General features: G+C 53.6%; 14 non-coding genes across 14 annotated transcripts; all 14 read left to right on the top strand.

Annotated features, from left to right (window-relative positions):
• The first annotated feature begins 321 nt into the window (after positions 1 to 321).
• LOC126441803 (5S ribosomal RNA) lies at positions 322 to 440 on the top strand. The gene has a single exon (XR_007581537.1). It is a non-coding gene; the product is annotated as a 5S ribosomal RNA (ribosomal RNA).
• Positions 441 to 1,587: 1,147 nt separating this feature from the next.
• On the top strand, positions 1,588 to 1,706 carry LOC126441802 (5S ribosomal RNA). The gene has a single exon (XR_007581536.1). It is a non-coding gene; the product is annotated as a 5S ribosomal RNA (ribosomal RNA).
• A 1,127-nt stretch (positions 1,707 to 2,833) lies between these two features.
• On the top strand, positions 2,834 to 2,952 carry LOC126441800 (5S ribosomal RNA). Its single transcript, XR_007581534.1, has one exon. It is a non-coding gene; the product is annotated as a 5S ribosomal RNA (ribosomal RNA).
• Positions 2,953 to 4,079: 1,127 nt separating this feature from the next.
• On the top strand, positions 4,080 to 4,198 carry LOC126441799 (5S ribosomal RNA). The gene has a single exon (XR_007581533.1). It is a non-coding gene; the product is annotated as a 5S ribosomal RNA (ribosomal RNA).
• A 1,127-nt stretch (positions 4,199 to 5,325) lies between these two features.
• Positions 5,326 to 5,444, top strand: LOC126441798 (5S ribosomal RNA). The gene has a single exon (XR_007581532.1). It is a non-coding gene; the product is annotated as a 5S ribosomal RNA (ribosomal RNA).
• A 1,127-nt stretch (positions 5,445 to 6,571) lies between these two features.
• On the top strand, positions 6,572 to 6,690 carry LOC126441797 (5S ribosomal RNA). The gene has a single exon (XR_007581531.1). It is a non-coding gene; the product is annotated as a 5S ribosomal RNA (ribosomal RNA).
• A 1,146-nt stretch (positions 6,691 to 7,836) lies between these two features.
• On the top strand, positions 7,837 to 7,955 carry LOC126441796 (5S ribosomal RNA). Its single transcript, XR_007581530.1, has one exon. It is a non-coding gene; the product is annotated as a 5S ribosomal RNA (ribosomal RNA).
• Positions 7,956 to 9,082: 1,127 nt separating this feature from the next.
• LOC126441794 (5S ribosomal RNA) lies at positions 9,083 to 9,201 on the top strand. The gene has a single exon (XR_007581529.1). It is a non-coding gene; the product is annotated as a 5S ribosomal RNA (ribosomal RNA).
• A 1,127-nt stretch (positions 9,202 to 10,328) lies between these two features.
• On the top strand, positions 10,329 to 10,447 carry LOC126441793 (5S ribosomal RNA). Its single transcript, XR_007581528.1, has one exon. It is a non-coding gene; the product is annotated as a 5S ribosomal RNA (ribosomal RNA).
• A 1,127-nt stretch (positions 10,448 to 11,574) lies between these two features.
• Positions 11,575 to 11,693, top strand: LOC126441792 (5S ribosomal RNA). The gene has a single exon (XR_007581527.1). It is a non-coding gene; the product is annotated as a 5S ribosomal RNA (ribosomal RNA).
• Positions 11,694 to 12,820: 1,127 nt separating this feature from the next.
• Positions 12,821 to 12,939, top strand: LOC126441791 (5S ribosomal RNA). The gene has a single exon (XR_007581526.1). It is a non-coding gene; the product is annotated as a 5S ribosomal RNA (ribosomal RNA).
• A 1,127-nt stretch (positions 12,940 to 14,066) lies between these two features.
• LOC126441790 (5S ribosomal RNA) lies at positions 14,067 to 14,185 on the top strand. The gene has a single exon (XR_007581525.1). It is a non-coding gene; the product is annotated as a 5S ribosomal RNA (ribosomal RNA).
• A 1,127-nt stretch (positions 14,186 to 15,312) lies between these two features.
• LOC126441788 (5S ribosomal RNA) lies at positions 15,313 to 15,431 on the top strand. The gene has a single exon (XR_007581523.1). It is a non-coding gene; the product is annotated as a 5S ribosomal RNA (ribosomal RNA).
• Positions 15,432 to 16,558: 1,127 nt separating this feature from the next.
• On the top strand, positions 16,559 to 16,677 carry LOC126441787 (5S ribosomal RNA). The gene has a single exon (XR_007581522.1). It is a non-coding gene; the product is annotated as a 5S ribosomal RNA (ribosomal RNA).
• Positions 16,678 to 17,405: the final 728 nt, after the last annotated feature.

The raw sequence follows: 17,405 nt of genomic DNA, 5'->3' as shown, positions 1-17,405 counted from the left end.
AGCACGACACTGCCACACCCCGCACAGGCCCTCCGCTGGACACCAGGGACAAGATGCGCCCTCCGCTAGTGTCGAAGGCTGCACGCGCCCAGCGAATGACAGGACGTGCAACGAGCAGCAGTGCGTCTCACACACGCGGCGGTGCGCCCGCTAATTCGGCCGTCGCTCCGCTGGGACGCCGGGCGCGCCCCCCGCGCCGTCCTCGAGGAGCTGGCTGTTGCGGAAGGAAGTGCTTTCGTCAAATGCGGCGGAAAACTAACATTTTGTGTATTGGGAGAGAAGCCGAACGCGTATTCTGCCGTGCTCCTACATTACATGAGTGCCAACGGCCATACCATGATGATTGCACCGGTTCTCGTCCGATCACCGAAGTTAAGCATCATTGGGCCCGGTTAGTACTTGGATGGGTGACCGCCTGGGAAACCCGGGTGCTGTTGGCTCCCTTCTTTTTTTTTGTTATTATGTCGCTACCCCTGGCAGCCCAATAAAAAAAGAAAGGTGCTGTTGGATCCCTTACATTTTCTCCTTTTTGCATCGCTACCCCTGCCAGCCCTCTTTTCATACTACCTTTCCGTTGTGACAAAGATGCTTCCTTCAGCAATTTAAACGTGCCAAGAAATCCTTGACAATAACGAAACACTACGAATCGACAGATGTGATCTGAAATAAGCCAGGGCCTCCTACTGTTTCGTAGCAGTGCAAAGTTCCAACAAAAAAAAATTGAAAATAAACGACTGTAATAAACATAAGATACGATATTAATGGCCTCAGCTCGAAGAAGAATGTGCCAAGGAAGATTTCCAAAGAGTCTCTGGAGATAACAGAACAGTACGAACCGACAGATACGTTCTGAAATACGTCAGGGCTTATTGTTTTGTTGCATTGTACGACTGCAGATTTGTAAACAAAAATTTCTCTTTCGTCGCTAGAAGAGATGGATGCTTTGGCGACCCTCCTGTGTCCTGCGTCCCTGTTTTCGCACCTTTCCACGGCACGGCGCTGCCCTACCCGCCGCAAACGGCGTCTCGGACACGCCCGTTAGGCCCACGGCCGTCTCGCAGATGTTTGTCGTGCTTGTACTGTCATATGGGCCACGACCCGAGCGGCAGCGAGCGGCAGTCGAGCAAAGTCGGGACAAGTCGGGACGGGGACAGGGATAGGAATGGTGCGAATGCACTGCGAACTACGCAGACACCTGGTGTGAGGCGAGGCGAGGCGAGGCGAGGCGAGGCGAGGAAGCCCACATCGCTACCAGTGGCGCCCTCCAGCACGACACTGCCACACCCCGCACAGGCCCTCCGCTGGACACCAGGGACAAGATGCGCCCTCCGCTAGTGTCGAAGGCTGCACGCGCCCAGCGAATGACAGGACGTGCAACGAGCAGCAGTGCGTCTCACACACGCGGCGGTGCGCCCGCTAATTCGGCCGTCGCTCCGCTGGGACGCCGGGCGCGCCCCCCGCGCCGTCCTCGAGGAGCTGGCTGTTGCGGAAGGAAGTGCTTTCGTCAAATGCGGCGGAAAACTAACATTTTGTGTATTGGGAGAGAAGCCGAACGCGTATTCTGCCGTGCTCCTACATTACATGAGTGCCAACGGCCATACCATGATGATTGCACCGGTTCTCGTCCGATCACCGAAGTTAAGCATCATTGGGCCCGGTTAGTACTTGGATGGGTGACCGCCTGGGAAACCCGGGTGCTGTTGGCTCCCTTCTTTTTTTTTGTTATTATGTCGCTACCCCTGGCAGCCCAATAAAAAAAGAAAGGTGCTGTTGGATCCCTTACATTTTCTCCTTTTTGCATCGCTACCCCTGCCAGCCCTCTTTTCATACTACCTTTCCGTTGTGACAAAGATGCTTCCTTCAGCAATTTAAACGTGCCAAGAAATCCTTGACAATAACGAAACACTACGAATCGACAGATGTGATCTGAAATAAGCCAGGGCCTCCTACTGTTTCGTAGCAGTGCAAAGTTCCAACAAAAAAAAATTGAAAATAAACGACTGTAATAAACATAAGATACGATATTAATGGCCTCAGCTCGAAGAAGAATGTGCCAAGGAAGATTTCCAAAGAGTCTCTGGAGATAACAGAACAGTACGAACCGACAGATACGTTCTGAAATACGTCAGGGCTTATTGTTTTGTTGCATTGTACGACTGCAGATTTGTAAACAAAAATTTCTCTTTCGTCGCTAGAAGAGATGGATGCTTTGGCGACCCTCCTGTGTCCTGCGTCCCTGTTTTCGCACCTTTCCACGGCACGGCGCTGCCCTACCCGCCGCAAACGGCGTCTCGGACACGCCCGTTAGGCCCACGGCCGTCTCGCAGATGTTTGTCGTGCTTGTACTGTCATATGGGCCACGACCCGAGCGGCAGCGAGCGGCAGTCGAGCAAAGTCGGGACAAGTCGGGACGGGGACAGAGATAGGAATGGTGCGAATGCACTGCGAACTACGCAGACACCTGGTGTGAGGCGAGGCGAGGAAGCCCACATCGCTACCAGTGGCGCCCTCCAGCACGACACTGCCACACCCCGCACAGGCCCTCCGCTGGACACCAGGGACAAGATGCGCCCTCCGCTAGTGTCGAAGGCTGCACGCGCCCAGCGAATGACAGGACGTGCAACGAGCAGCAGTGCGTCTCACACACGCGGCGGTGCGCCCGCTAATTCGGCCGTCGCTCCGCTGGGACGCCGGGCGCGCCCCCCGCGCCGTCCTCGAGGAGCTGGCTGTTGCGGAAGGAAGTGCTTTCGTCAAATGCGGCGGAAAACTAACATTTTGTGTATTGGGAGAGAAGCCGAACGCGTATTCTGCCGTGCTCCTACATTACATGAGTGCCAACGGCCATACCATGATGATTGCACCGGTTCTCGTCCGATCACCGAAGTTAAGCATCATTGGGCCCGGTTAGTACTTGGATGGGTGACCGCCTGGGAAACCCGGGTGCTGTTGGCTCCCTTCTTTTTTTTTGTTATTATGTCGCTACCCCTGGCAGCCCAATAAAAAAAGAAAGGTGCTGTTGGATCCCTTACATTTTCTCCTTTTTGCATCGCTACCCCTGCCAGCCCTCTTTTCATACTACCTTTCCGTTGTGACAAAGATGCTTCCTTCAGCAATTTAAACGTGCCAAGAAATCCTTGACAATAACGAAACACTACGAATCGACAGATGTGATCTGAAATAAGCCAGGGCCTCCTACTGTTTCGTAGCAGTGCAAAGTTCCAACAAAAAAAAATTGAAAATAAACGACTGTAATAAACATAAGATACGATATTAATGGCCTCAGCTCGAAGAAGAATGTGCCAAGGAAGATTTCCAAAGAGTCTCTGGAGATAACAGAACAGTACGAACCGACAGATACGTTCTGAAATACGTCAGGGCTTATTGTTTTGTTGCATTGTACGACTGCAGATTTGTAAACAAAAATTTCTCTTTCGTCGCTAGAAGAGATGGATGCTTTGGCGACCCTCCTGTGTCCTGCGTCCCTGTTTTCGCACCTTTCCACGGCACGGCGCTGCCCTACCCGCCGCAAACGGCGTCTCGGACACGCCCGTTAGGCCCACGGCCGTCTCGCAGATGTTTGTCGTGCTTGTACTGTCATATGGGCCACGACCCGAGCGGCAGCGAGCGGCAGTCGAGCAAAGTCGGGACAAGTCGGGACGGGGACAGAGATAGGAATGGTGCGAATGCACTGCGAACTACGCAGACACCTGGTGTGAGGCGAGGCGAGGAAGCCCACATCGCTACCAGTGGCGCCCTCCAGCACGACACTGCCACACCCCGCACAGGCCCTCCGCTGGACACCAGGGACAAGATGCGCCCTCCGCTAGTGTCGAAGGCTGCACGCGCCCAGCGAATGACAGGACGTGCAACGAGCAGCAGTGCGTCTCACACACGCGGCGGTGCGCCCGCTAATTCGGCCGTCGCTCCGCTGGGACGCCGGGCGCGCCCCCCGCGCCGTCCTCGAGGAGCTGGCTGTTGCGGAAGGAAGTGCTTTCGTCAAATGCGGCGGAAAACTAACATTTTGTGTATTGGGAGAGAAGCCGAACGCGTATTCTGCCGTGCTCCTACATTACATGAGTGCCAACGGCCATACCATGATGATTGCACCGGTTCTCGTCCGATCACCGAAGTTAAGCATCATTGGGCCCGGTTAGTACTTGGATGGGTGACCGCCTGGGAAACCCGGGTGCTGTTGGCTCCCTTCTTTTTTTTTGTTATTATGTCGCTACCCCTGGCAGCCCAATAAAAAAAGAAAGGTGCTGTTGGATCCCTTACATTTTCTCCTTTTTGCATCGCTACCCCTGCCAGCCCTCTTTTCATACTACCTTTCCGTTGTGACAAAGATGCTTCCTTCAGCAATTTAAACGTGCCAAGAAATCCTTGACAATAACGAAACACTACGAATCGACAGATGTGATCTGAAATAAGCCAGGGCCTCCTACTGTTTCGTAGCAGTGCAAAGTTCCAACAAAAAAAAATTGAAAATAAACGACTGTAATAAACATAAGATACGATATTAATGGCCTCAGCTCGAAGAAGAATGTGCCAAGGAAGATTTCCAAAGAGTCTCTGGAGATAACAGAACAGTACGAACCGACAGATACGTTCTGAAATACGTCAGGGCTTATTGTTTTGTTGCATTGTACGACTGCAGATTTGTAAACAAAAATTTCTCTTTCGTCGCTAGAAGAGATGGATGCTTTGGCGACCCTCCTGTGTCCTGCGTCCCTGTTTTCGCACCTTTCCACGGCACGGCGCTGCCCTACCCGCCGCAAACGGCGTCTCGGACACGCCCGTTAGGCCCACGGCCGTCTCGCAGATGTTTGTCGTGCTTGTACTGTCATATGGGCCACGACCCGAGCGGCAGCGAGCGGCAGTCGAGCAAAGTCGGGACAAGTCGGGACGGGGACAGAGATAGGAATGGTGCGAATGCACTGCGAACTACGCAGACACCTGGTGTGAGGCGAGGCGAGGAAGCCCACATCGCTACCAGTGGCGCCCTCCAGCACGACACTGCCACACCCCGCACAGGCCCTCCGCTGGACACCAGGGACAAGATGCGCCCTCCGCTAGTGTCGAAGGCTGCACGCGCCCAGCGAATGACAGGACGTGCAACGAGCAGCAGTGCGTCTCACACACGCGGCGGTGCGCCCGCTAATTCGGCCGTCGCTCCGCTGGGACGCCGGGCGCGCCCCCCGCGCCGTCCTCGAGGAGCTGGCTGTTGCGGAAGGAAGTGCTTTCGTCAAATGCGGCGGAAAACTAACATTTTGTGTATTGGGAGAGAAGCCGAACGCGTATTCTGCCGTGCTCCTACATTACATGAGTGCCAACGGCCATACCATGATGATTGCACCGGTTCTCGTCCGATCACCGAAGTTAAGCATCATTGGGCCCGGTTAGTACTTGGATGGGTGACCGCCTGGGAAACCCGGGTGCTGTTGGCTCCCTTCTTTTTTTTTGTTATTATGTCGCTACCCCTGGCAGCCCAATAAAAAAAGAAAGGTGCTGTTGGATCCCTTACATTTTCTCCTTTTTGCATCGCTACCCCTGCCAGCCCTCTTTTCATACTACCTTTCCGTTGTGACAAAGATGCTTCCTTCAGCAATTTAAACGTGCCAAGAAATCCTTGACAATAACGAAACACTACGAATCGACAGATGTGATCTGAAATAAGCCAGGGCCTCCTACTGTTTCGTAGCAGTGCAAAGTTCCAACAAAAAAAAATTGAAAATAAACGACTGTAATAAACATAAGATACGATATTAATGGCCTCAGCTCGAAGAAGAATGTGCCAAGGAAGATTTCCAAAGAGTCTCTGGAGATAACAGAACAGTACGAACCGACAGATACGTTCTGAAATACGTCAGGGCTTATTGTTTTGTTGCATTGTACGACTGCAGATTTGTAAACAAAAATTTCTCTTTCGTCGCTAGAAGAGATGGATGCTTTGGCGACCCTCCTGTGTCCTGCGTCCCTGTTTTCGCACCTTTCCACGGCACGGCGCTGCCCTACCCGCCGCAAACGGCGTCTCGGACACGCCCGTTAGGCCCACGGCCGTCTCGCAGATGTTTGTCGTGCTTGTACTGTCATATGGGCCACGACCCGAGCGGCAGCGAGCGGCAGTCGAGCAAAGTCGGGACAAGTCGGGACGGGGACAGAGATAGGAATGGTGCGAATGCACTGCGAACTACGCAGACACCTGGTGTGAGGCGAGGCGAGGAAGCCCACATCGCTACCAGTGGCGCCCTCCAGCACGACACTGCCACACCCCGCACAGGCCCTCCGCTGGACACCAGGGACAAGATGCGCCCTCCGCTAGTGTCGAAGGCTGCACGCGCCCAGCGAATGACAGGACGTGCAACGAGCAGCAGTGCGTCTCACACACGCGGCGGTGCGCCCGCTAATTCGGCCGTCGCTCCGCTGGGACGCCGGGCGCGCCCCCCGCGCCGTCCTCGAGGAGCTGGCTGTTGCGGAAGGAAGTGCTTTCGTCAAATGCGGCGGAAAACTAACATTTTGTGTATTGGGAGAGAAGCCGAACGCGTATTCTGCCGTGCTCCTACATTACATGAGTGCCAACGGCCATACCATGATGATTGCACCGGTTCTCGTCCGATCACCGAAGTTAAGCATCATTGGGCCCGGTTAGTACTTGGATGGGTGACCGCCTGGGAAACCCGGGTGCTGTTGGCTCCCTTCTTTTTTTTGTTATTATGTCGCTACCCCTGGCAGCCCAATAAAAAAAGAAAGGTGCTGTTGGATCCCTTACATTTTCTCCTTTTTGCATCGCTACCCCTGCCAGCCCTCTTTTCATACTACCTTTCCGTTGTGACAAAGATGCTTCCTTCAGCAATTTAAACGTGCCAAGAAATCCTTGACAATAACGAAACACTACGAATCGACAGATGTGATCTGAAATAAGCCAGGGCCTCCTACTGTTTCGTAGCAGTGCAAAGTTCCAACAAAAAAAAATTGAAAATAAACGACTGTAATAAACATAAGATACGATATTAATGGCCTCAGCTCGAAGAAGAATGTGCCAAGGAAGATTTCCAAAGAGTCTCTGGAGATAACAGAACAGTACGAACCGACAGATACGTTCTGAAATACGTCAGGGCTTATTGTTTTGTTGCATTGTACGACTGCAGATTTGTAAACAAAAATTTCTCTTTCGTCGCTAGAAGAGATGGATGCTTTGGCGACCCTCCTGTGTCCTGCGTCCCTGTTTTCGCACCTTTCCACGGCACGGCGCTGCCCTACCCGCCGCAAACGGCGTCTCGGACACGCCCGTTAGGCCCACGGCCGTCTCGCAGATGTTTGTCGTGCTTGTACTGTCATATGGGCCACGACCCGAGCGGCAGCGAGCGGCAGTCGAGCAAAGTCGGGACAAGTCGGGACGGGGACAGGGATAGGAATGGTGCGAATGCACTGCGAACTACGCAGACACCTGGTGTGAGGCGAGGCGAGGCGAGGCGAGGCGAGGCGAGGAAGCCCACATCGCTACCAGTGGCGCCCTCCAGCACGACACTGCCACACCCCGCACAGGCCCTCCGCTGGACACCAGGGACAAGATGCGCCCTCCGCTAGTGTCGAAGGCTGCACGCGCCCAGCGAATGACAGGACGTGCAACGAGCAGCAGTGCGTCTCACACACGCGGCGGTGCGCCCGCTAATTCGGCCGTCGCTCCGCTGGGACGCCGGGCGCGCCCCCCGCGCCGTCCTCGAGGAGCTGGCTGTTGCGGAAGGAAGTGCTTTCGTCAAATGCGGCGGAAAACTAACATTTTGTGTATTGGGAGAGAAGCCGAACGCGTATTCTGCCGTGCTCCTACATTACATGAGTGCCAACGGCCATACCATGATGATTGCACCGGTTCTCGTCCGATCACCGAAGTTAAGCATCATTGGGCCCGGTTAGTACTTGGATGGGTGACCGCCTGGGAAACCCGGGTGCTGTTGGCTCCCTTCTTTTTTTTTGTTATTATGTCGCTACCCCTGGCAGCCCAATAAAAAAAGAAAGGTGCTGTTGGATCCCTTACATTTTCTCCTTTTTGCATCGCTACCCCTGCCAGCCCTCTTTTCATACTACCTTTCCGTTGTGACAAAGATGCTTCCTTCAGCAATTTAAACGTGCCAAGAAATCCTTGACAATAACGAAACACTACGAATCGACAGATGTGATCTGAAATAAGCCAGGGCCTCCTACTGTTTCGTAGCAGTGCAAAGTTCCAACAAAAAAAAATTGAAAATAAACGACTGTAATAAACATAAGATACGATATTAATGGCCTCAGCTCGAAGAAGAATGTGCCAAGGAAGATTTCCAAAGAGTCTCTGGAGATAACAGAACAGTACGAACCGACAGATACGTTCTGAAATACGTCAGGGCTTATTGTTTTGTTGCATTGTACGACTGCAGATTTGTAAACAAAAATTTCTCTTTCGTCGCTAGAAGAGATGGATGCTTTGGCGACCCTCCTGTGTCCTGCGTCCCTGTTTTCGCACCTTTCCACGGCACGGCGCTGCCCTACCCGCCGCAAACGGCGTCTCGGACACGCCCGTTAGGCCCACGGCCGTCTCGCAGATGTTTGTCGTGCTTGTACTGTCATATGGGCCACGACCCGAGCGGCAGCGAGCGGCAGTCGAGCAAAGTCGGGACAAGTCGGGACGGGGACAGAGATAGGAATGGTGCGAATGCACTGCGAACTACGCAGACACCTGGTGTGAGGCGAGGCGAGGAAGCCCACATCGCTACCAGTGGCGCCCTCCAGCACGACACTGCCACACCCCGCACAGGCCCTCCGCTGGACACCAGGGACAAGATGCGCCCTCCGCTAGTGTCGAAGGCTGCACGCGCCCAGCGAATGACAGGACGTGCAACGAGCAGCAGTGCGTCTCACACACGCGGCGGTGCGCCCGCTAATTCGGCCGTCGCTCCGCTGGGACGCCGGGCGCGCCCCCCGCGCCGTCCTCGAGGAGCTGGCTGTTGCGGAAGGAAGTGCTTTCGTCAAATGCGGCGGAAAACTAACATTTTGTGTATTGGGAGAGAAGCCGAACGCGTATTCTGCCGTGCTCCTACATTACATGAGTGCCAACGGCCATACCATGATGATTGCACCGGTTCTCGTCCGATCACCGAAGTTAAGCATCATTGGGCCCGGTTAGTACTTGGATGGGTGACCGCCTGGGAAACCCGGGTGCTGTTGGCTCCCTTCTTTTTTTTTGTTATTATGTCGCTACCCCTGGCAGCCCAATAAAAAAAGAAAGGTGCTGTTGGATCCCTTACATTTTCTCCTTTTTGCATCGCTACCCCTGCCAGCCCTCTTTTCATACTACCTTTCCGTTGTGACAAAGATGCTTCCTTCAGCAATTTAAACGTGCCAAGAAATCCTTGACAATAACGAAACACTACGAATCGACAGATGTGATCTGAAATAAGCCAGGGCCTCCTACTGTTTCGTAGCAGTGCAAAGTTCCAACAAAAAAAAATTGAAAATAAACGACTGTAATAAACATAAGATACGATATTAATGGCCTCAGCTCGAAGAAGAATGTGCCAAGGAAGATTTCCAAAGAGTCTCTGGAGATAACAGAACAGTACGAACCGACAGATACGTTCTGAAATACGTCAGGGCTTATTGTTTTGTTGCATTGTACGACTGCAGATTTGTAAACAAAAATTTCTCTTTCGTCGCTAGAAGAGATGGATGCTTTGGCGACCCTCCTGTGTCCTGCGTCCCTGTTTTCGCACCTTTCCACGGCACGGCGCTGCCCTACCCGCCGCAAACGGCGTCTCGGACACGCCCGTTAGGCCCACGGCCGTCTCGCAGATGTTTGTCGTGCTTGTACTGTCATATGGGCCACGACCCGAGCGGCAGCGAGCGGCAGTCGAGCAAAGTCGGGACAAGTCGGGACGGGGACAGAGATAGGAATGGTGCGAATGCACTGCGAACTACGCAGACACCTGGTGTGAGGCGAGGCGAGGAAGCCCACATCGCTACCAGTGGCGCCCTCCAGCACGACACTGCCACACCCCGCACAGGCCCTCCGCTGGACACCAGGGACAAGATGCGCCCTCCGCTAGTGTCGAAGGCTGCACGCGCCCAGCGAATGACAGGACGTGCAACGAGCAGCAGTGCGTCTCACACACGCGGCGGTGCGCCCGCTAATTCGGCCGTCGCTCCGCTGGGACGCCGGGCGCGCCCCCCGCGCCGTCCTCGAGGAGCTGGCTGTTGCGGAAGGAAGTGCTTTCGTCAAATGCGGCGGAAAACTAACATTTTGTGTATTGGGAGAGAAGCCGAACGCGTATTCTGCCGTGCTCCTACATTACATGAGTGCCAACGGCCATACCATGATGATTGCACCGGTTCTCGTCCGATCACCGAAGTTAAGCATCATTGGGCCCGGTTAGTACTTGGATGGGTGACCGCCTGGGAAACCCGGGTGCTGTTGGCTCCCTTCTTTTTTTTTGTTATTATGTCGCTACCCCTGGCAGCCCAATAAAAAAAGAAAGGTGCTGTTGGATCCCTTACATTTTCTCCTTTTTGCATCGCTACCCCTGCCAGCCCTCTTTTCATACTACCTTTCCGTTGTGACAAAGATGCTTCCTTCAGCAATTTAAACGTGCCAAGAAATCCTTGACAATAACGAAACACTACGAATCGACAGATGTGATCTGAAATAAGCCAGGGCCTCCTACTGTTTCGTAGCAGTGCAAAGTTCCAACAAAAAAAAATTGAAAATAAACGACTGTAATAAACATAAGATACGATATTAATGGCCTCAGCTCGAAGAAGAATGTGCCAAGGAAGATTTCCAAAGAGTCTCTGGAGATAACAGAACAGTACGAACCGACAGATACGTTCTGAAATACGTCAGGGCTTATTGTTTTGTTGCATTGTACGACTGCAGATTTGTAAACAAAAATTTCTCTTTCGTCGCTAGAAGAGATGGATGCTTTGGCGACCCTCCTGTGTCCTGCGTCCCTGTTTTCGCACCTTTCCACGGCACGGCGCTGCCCTACCCGCCGCAAACGGCGTCTCGGACACGCCCGTTAGGCCCACGGCCGTCTCGCAGATGTTTGTCGTGCTTGTACTGTCATATGGGCCACGACCCGAGCGGCAGCGAGCGGCAGTCGAGCAAAGTCGGGACAAGTCGGGACGGGGACAGAGATAGGAATGGTGCGAATGCACTGCGAACTACGCAGACACCTGGTGTGAGGCGAGGCGAGGAAGCCCACATCGCTACCAGTGGCGCCCTCCAGCACGACACTGCCACACCCCGCACAGGCCCTCCGCTGGACACCAGGGACAAGATGCGCCCTCCGCTAGTGTCGAAGGCTGCACGCGCCCAGCGAATGACAGGACGTGCAACGAGCAGCAGTGCGTCTCACACACGCGGCGGTGCGCCCGCTAATTCGGCCGTCGCTCCGCTGGGACGCCGGGCGCGCCCCCCGCGCCGTCCTCGAGGAGCTGGCTGTTGCGGAAGGAAGTGCTTTCGTCAAATGCGGCGGAAAACTAACATTTTGTGTATTGGGAGAGAAGCCGAACGCGTATTCTGCCGTGCTCCTACATTACATGAGTGCCAACGGCCATACCATGATGATTGCACCGGTTCTCGTCCGATCACCGAAGTTAAGCATCATTGGGCCCGGTTAGTACTTGGATGGGTGACCGCCTGGGAAACCCGGGTGCTGTTGGCTCCCTTCTTTTTTTTTGTTATTATGTCGCTACCCCTGGCAGCCCAATAAAAAAAGAAAGGTGCTGTTGGATCCCTTACATTTTCTCCTTTTTGCATCGCTACCCCTGCCAGCCCTCTTTTCATACTACCTTTCCGTTGTGACAAAGATGCTTCCTTCAGCAATTTAAACGTGCCAAGAAATCCTTGACAATAACGAAACACTACGAATCGACAGATGTGATCTGAAATAAGCCAGGGCCTCCTACTGTTTCGTAGCAGTGCAAAGTTCCAACAAAAAAAAATTGAAAATAAACGACTGTAATAAACATAAGATACGATATTAATGGCCTCAGCTCGAAGAAGAATGTGCCAAGGAAGATTTCCAAAGAGTCTCTGGAGATAACAGAACAGTACGAACCGACAGATACGTTCTGAAATACGTCAGGGCTTATTGTTTTGTTGCATTGTACGACTGCAGATTTGTAAACAAAAATTTCTCTTTCGTCGCTAGAAGAGATGGATGCTTTGGCGACCCTCCTGTGTCCTGCGTCCCTGTTTTCGCACCTTTCCACGGCACGGCGCTGCCCTACCCGCCGCAAACGGCGTCTCGGACACGCCCGTTAGGCCCACGGCCGTCTCGCAGATGTTTGTCGTGCTTGTACTGTCATATGGGCCACGACCCGAGCGGCAGCGAGCGGCAGTCGAGCAAAGTCGGGACAAGTCGGGACGGGGACAGAGATAGGAATGGTGCGAATGCACTGCGAACTACGCAGACACCTGGTGTGAGGCGAGGCGAGGAAGCCCACATCGCTACCAGTGGCGCCCTCCAGCACGACACTGCCACACCCCGCACAGGCCCTCCGCTGGACACCAGGGACAAGATGCGCCCTCCGCTAGTGTCGAAGGCTGCACGCGCCCAGCGAATGACAGGACGTGCAACGAGCAGCAGTGCGTCTCACACACGCGGCGGTGCGCCCGCTAATTCGGCCGTCGCTCCGCTGGGACGCCGGGCGCGCCCCCCGCGCCGTCCTCGAGGAGCTGGCTGTTGCGGAAGGAAGTGCTTTCGTCAAATGCGGCGGAAAACTAACATTTTGTGTATTGGGAGAGAAGCCGAACGCGTATTCTGCCGTGCTCCTACATTACATGAGTGCCAACGGCCATACCATGATGATTGCACCGGTTCTCGTCCGATCACCGAAGTTAAGCATCATTGGGCCCGGTTAGTACTTGGATGGGTGACCGCCTGGGAAACCCGGGTGCTGTTGGCTCCCTTCTTTTTTTTTGTTATTATGTCGCTACCCCTGGCAGCCCAATAAAAAAAGAAAGGTGCTGTTGGATCCCTTACATTTTCTCCTTTTTGCATCGCTACCCCTGCCAGCCCTCTTTTCATACTACCTTTCCGTTGTGACAAAGATGCTTCCTTCAGCAATTTAAACGTGCCAAGAAATCCTTGACAATAACGAAACACTACGAATCGACAGATGTGATCTGAAATAAGCCAGGGCCTCCTACTGTTTCGTAGCAGTGCAAAGTTCCAACAAAAAAAAATTGAAAATAAACGACTGTAATAAACATAAGATACGATATTAATGGCCTCAGCTCGAAGAAGAATGTGCCAAGGAAGATTTCCAAAGAGTCTCTGGAGATAACAGAACAGTACGAACCGACAGATACGTTCTGAAATACGTCAGGGCTTATTGTTTTGTTGCATTGTACGACTGCAGATTTGTAAACAAAAATTTCTCTTTCGTCGCTAGAAGAGATGGATGCTTTGGCGACCCTCCTGTGTCCTGCGTCCCTGTTTTCGCACCTTTCCACGGCACGGCGCTGCCCTACCCGCCGCAAACGGCGTCTCGGACACGCCCGTTAGGCCCACGGCCGTCTCGCAGATGTTTGTCGTGCTTGTACTGTCATATGGGCCACGACCCGAGCGGCAGCGAGCGGCAGTCGAGCAAAGTCGGGACAAGTCGGGACGGGGACAGAGATAGGAATGGTGCGAATGCACTGCGAACTACGCAGACACCTGGTGTGAGGCGAGGCGAGGAAGCCCACATCGCTACCAGTGGCGCCCTCCAGCACGACACTGCCACACCCCGCACAGGCCCTCCGCTGGACACCAGGGACAAGATGCGCCCTCCGCTAGTGTCGAAGGCTGCACGCGCCCAGCGAATGACAGGACGTGCAACGAGCAGCAGTGCGTCTCACACACGCGGCGGTGCGCCCGCTAATTCGGCCGTCGCTCCGCTGGGACGCCGGGCGCGCCCCCCGCGCCGTCCTCGAGGAGCTGGCTGTTGCGGAAGGAAGTGCTTTCGTCAAATGCGGCGGAAAACTAACATTTTGTGTATTGGGAGAGAAGCCGAACGCGTATTCTGCCGTGCTCCTACATTACATGAGTGCCAACGGCCATACCATGATGATTGCACCGGTTCTCGTCCGATCACCGAAGTTAAGCATCATTGGGCCCGGTTAGTACTTGGATGGGTGACCGCCTGGGAAACCCGGGTGCTGTTGGCTCCCTTCTTTTTTTTTGTTATTATGTCGCTACCCCTGGCAGCCCAATAAAAAAAGAAAGGTGCTGTTGGATCCCTTACATTTTCTCCTTTTTGCATCGCTACCCCTGCCAGCCCTCTTTTCATACTACCTTTCCGTTGTGACAAAGATGCTTCCTTCAGCAATTTAAACGTGCCAAGAAATCCTTGACAATAACGAAACACTACGAATCGACAGATGTGATCTGAAATAAGCCAGGGCCTCCTACTGTTTCGTAGCAGTGCAAAGTTCCAACAAAAAAAAATTGAAAATAAACGACTGTAATAAACATAAGATACGATATTAATGGCCTCAGCTCGAAGAAGAATGTGCCAAGGAAGATTTCCAAAGAGTCTCTGGAGATAACAGAACAGTACGAACCGACAGATACGTTCTGAAATACGTCAGGGCTTATTGTTTTGTTGCATTGTACGACTGCAGATTTGTAAACAAAAATTTCTCTTTCGTCGCTAGAAGAGATGGATGCTTTGGCGACCCTCCTGTGTCCTGCGTCCCTGTTTTCGCACCTTTCCACGGCACGGCGCTGCCCTACCCGCCGCAAACGGCGTCTCGGACACGCCCGTTAGGCCCACGGCCGTCTCGCAGATGTTTGTCGTGCTTGTACTGTCATATGGGCCACGACCCGAGCGGCAGCGAGCGGCAGTCGAGCAAAGTCGGGACAAGTCGGGACGGGGACAGAGATAGGAATGGTGCGAATGCACTGCGAACTACGCAGACACCTGGTGTGAGGCGAGGCGAGGAAGCCCACATCGCTACCAGTGGCGCCCTCCAGCACGACACTGCCACACCCCGCACAGGCCCTCCGCTGGACACCAGGGACAAGATGCGCCCTCCGCTAGTGTCGAAGGCTGCACGCGCCCAGCGAATGACAGGACGTGCAACGAGCAGCAGTGCGTCTCACACACGCGGCGGTGCGCCCGCTAATTCGGCCGTCGCTCCGCTGGGACGCCGGGCGCGCCCCCCGCGCCGTCCTCGAGGAGCTGGCTGTTGCGGAAGGAAGTGCTTTCGTCAAATGCGGCGGAAAACTAACATTTTGTGTATTGGGAGAGAAGCCGAACGCGTATTCTGCCGTGCTCCTACATTACATGAGTGCCAACGGCCATACCATGATGATTGCACCGGTTCTCGTCCGATCACCGAAGTTAAGCATCATTGGGCCCGGTTAGTACTTGGATGGGTGACCGCCTGGGAAACCCGGGTGCTGTTGGCTCCCTTCTCTTTTTTTGTTATTATGTCGCTACCCCTGGCAGCCCAATAAAAAAAGAAAGGTGCTGTTGGATCCCTTACATTTTCTCCTTTTTGCATCGCTACCCCTGCCAGCCCTCTTTTCATACTACCTTTCCGTTGTGACAAAGATGCTTCCTTCAGCAATTTAAACGTGCCAAGAAATCCTTGACAATAACGAAACACTACGAATCGACAGATGTGATCTGAAATAAGCCAGGGCCTCCTACTGTTTCGTAGCAGTGCAAAGTTCCAACAAAAAAAAATTGAAAATAAACGACTGTAATAAACATAAGATACGATATTAATGGCCTCAGCTCGAAGAAGAATGTGCCAAGGAAGATTTCCAAAGAGTCTCTGGAGATAACAGAACAGTACGAACCGACAGATACGTTCTGAAATACGTCAGGGCTTATTGTTTTGTTGCATTGTACGACTGCAGATTTGTAAACAAAAATTTCTCTTTCGTCGCTAGAAGAGATGGATGCTTTGGCGACCCTCCTGTGTCCTGCGTCCCTGTTTTCGCACCTTTCCACGGCACGGCGCTGCCCTACCCGCCGCAAACGGCGTCTCGGACACGCCCGTTAGGCCCACGGCCGTCTCGCAGATGTTTGTCGTGCTTGTACTGTCATATGGGCCACGACCCGAGCGGCAGCGAGCGGCAGTCGAGCAAAGTCGGGACAAGTCGGGACGGGGACAGAGATAGGAATGGTGCGAATGCACTGCGAACTACGCAGACACCTGGTGTGAGGCGAGGCGAGGAAGCCCACATCGCTACCAGTGGCGCCCTCCAGCACGACACTGCCACACCCCGCACAGGCCCTCCGCTGGACACCAGGGACAAGATGCGCCCTCCGCTAGTGTCGAAGGCTGCACGCGCCCAGCGAATGACAGGACGTGCAACGAGCAGCAGTGCGTCTCACACACGCGGCGGTGCGCCCGCTAATTCGGCCGTCGCTCCGCTGGGACGCCGGGCGCGCCCCCCGCGCCGTCCTCGAGGAGCTGGCTGTTGCGGAAGGAAGTGCTTTCGTCAAATGCGGCGGAAAACTAACATTTTGTGTATTGGGAGAGAAGCCGAACGCGTATTCTGCCGTGCTCCTACATTACATGAGTGCCAACGGCCATACCATGATGATTGCACCGGTTCTCGTCCGATCACCGAAGTTAAGCATCATTGGGCCCGGTTAGTACTTGGATGGGTGACCGCCTGGGAAACCCGGGTGCTGTTGGCTCCCTTCTTTTTTTTTGTTATTATGTCGCTACCCCTGGCAGCCCAATAAAAAAAGAAAGGTGCTGTTGGATCCCTTACATTTTCTCCTTTTTGCATCGCTACCCCTGCCAGCCCTCTTTTCATACTACCTTTCCGTTGTGACAAAGATGCTTCCTTCAGCAATTTAAACGTGCCAAGAAATCCTTGACAATAACGAAACACTACGAATCGACAGATGTGATCTGAAATAAGCCAGGGCCTCCTACTGTTTCGTAGCAGTGCAAAGTTCCAACAAAAAAAAATTGAAAATAAACGACTGTAATAAACATAAGATACGATATTAATGGCCTCAGCTCGAAGAAGAATGTGCCAAGGAAGATTTCCAAAGAGTCTCTGGAGATAACAGAACAGTACGAACCGACAGATACGTTCTGAAATACGTCAGGGCTTATTGTTTTGTTGCATTGTACGACTGCAGATTTGTAAACAAAAATTTCTCTTTCGTCGCTAGAAGAGATGGATGCTTTGGCGACCCTCCTGTGTCCTGCGTCCCTGTTTTCGCACCTTTCCACGGCACGGCGCTGCCCTACCCGCCGCAAACGGCGTCTCGGACACGCCCGTTAGGCCCACGGCCGTCTCGCAGATGTTTGTCGTGCTTGTACTGTCATATGGGCCACGACCCGAGCGGCAGCGAGCGGCAGTCGAGCAAAGTCGGGACAAGTCGGGACGGGGACAGAGATAGGAATGGTG

Source organism: Schistocerca serialis, unplaced genomic scaffold, assembly GCF_023864345.2.
Source record: "Schistocerca serialis cubense isolate TAMUIC-IGC-003099 unplaced genomic scaffold, iqSchSeri2.2 HiC_scaffold_1372, whole genome shotgun sequence".
Lineage (NCBI taxonomy): Eukaryota > Metazoa > Arthropoda > Insecta > Orthoptera > Acrididae > Schistocerca > Schistocerca serialis.
This window is presented reverse-complemented; position numbering and strand designations above follow the sequence as displayed.